This window comes from Crocodylus porosus, unplaced genomic scaffold, assembly GCF_001723895.1.
Source record: "Crocodylus porosus isolate Cpor-Errol unplaced genomic scaffold, CroPor_comp1, whole genome shotgun sequence".
In the NCBI taxonomy this organism is placed as follows: Eukaryota; Metazoa; Chordata; order Crocodylia; family Crocodylidae; genus Crocodylus; species Crocodylus porosus.
The window spans coordinates 204,137,589-204,139,070 of NW_017728886.1; the positions used below are offsets into that span (position 1 = coordinate 204,137,589).

The 1,482-nt window shown below is 48.1% G+C and overlaps 1 long non-coding RNA gene across 1 annotated transcript in view; it reads right to left on the reverse strand.

Moving 5' to 3' along the window:
- Positions 1–538, reverse strand: part of LOC109324936 — a 2,991-nt gene extending 2,453 nt beyond the window's left edge. The window contains exons 1-2 of the long non-coding RNA XR_002105048.1: positions 526–538; positions 346–349 (exon numbers count right to left, since the gene is read on the reverse strand). This is a non-coding gene — a long non-coding RNA (uncharacterized LOC109324936). The remainder of the gene's footprint in view (positions 1–345; positions 350–525) is intronic.
- Between the last annotated feature and the right edge of the window lie 944 nt (positions 539–1,482).

Below are 1,482 nucleotides of genomic sequence, written 5' to 3' on the forward strand. Positions count from 1 at the left end.
TCACTGTGGTCTCTGCCTCAGGTTTTCTGTTCTCCATCTCTCATGTAAATGAATGGTCATCTGTTCCCATCTCAGATGCAAATGAGACCTAGAGCAGTTGTTGCACTTTTGTCACCCTTATCTGGAGGGTTTTAGGTGTGTCTCTCACTTCATCTTAATCAGTTTCTGTTTAGGTGAGGGGGGGCGATTCTTTGTGAGTCAGACAGTCTGTGTCCTGTGTCAGGGTTCCCCAAGAACATGGAGCTGACAGGTAACAGCTGGATACCTTCAAGTCAGCTGTCCCTGAAAGTCTATACCCCAGGGTACTCAAGGAGCTGGTAAGCATCATAGCCCAACCTCTGGCACGGATCTTTGAGAACTTTTGGCGCTCTGGTGTAGTGTCGGAAGACTGGAAGAAGGCCAATGTGGTGTCTATCTTCAAGAAAGGGAGGAAAGTGGATCTGGCAAACTATAGGCCCATCAGCCTGACCTCTATCCCGGGGAAGTTCTTGGAAAAGATTATCAAAGAGGCCATCCTTAATGGACTGGCCAGTGCCAACATCCTGAGGGATAACCAGCACGGGTTTGTTGTGGGTAAGTCTTGCTTGACCAATCTCATTTCCTTTTACAACCAGGTGACCTATCACCTGGACAAGGGAGAAGACATTAATGTCTATCTTGACTTCAGAAAAACCTTTGATCTGGTATTCCATGATCACCTCTTGGTGAAACTGGCCAATTGTGGCCTTGGGTCCACCACGATCTGCTGGCTGGGAAATTGGCTCCGTCCTTGGACCCAGAGGGTGGTAATTGATGGAAGTCAATTGTCATGGTACCCTGTGACCAGTGGGGTCCCCCAAGGCTCTGTCCTTGGATTCATATTGTTCAAAATTTTCATTAATGATGTGGATATTGGCGTCAGAAGTGGACTGGCCAAGTTTGTCAATGACACCAAACTTTGGGATCAAAGCATCCACATCTGAAGACAGGAGGGCAATCCAGGCTGACCTGGACAGGCTCAGCAAATGGGCAGACAAGAACCTGATGGTGTTTAACACTGAAAAATGCAAGGTTCTCCACCTTGGGTGGAAAAACCTGCAGCATCCTTATAGGCTCAGCAGTGCTATACTGGCTAGCACTATGAAAGAAAGAGACTCGGGGGTCATCTTTGAACACAAGATGAACATGAGCCTTCAATGCAATGCTGTGGCTAATAAAGCGACCAAAATGCTGGCTTGCATCCATAGATACTTCTCAAGCAAATCCCGGGACGTCATTCTCTCTTTGTACTCAGCGTTGGTGAGGCTGCAGCTGGAGTACTGAGTCCAGTTTTGGGCCCCAGAATTCAAAAAGGATGTGGAGAAGCTTGAGAGAGTTGAGAGAAGAGCCATGCGCATGACCGGAGGTCAGGAAAACAGGTCTTATGATGACAGGCTGAGAGCTATGGGGCTCTTTAGCCTGGAAAAGCGTAGGCTCAGGGGTGATCTGATGGCCACCTATAAG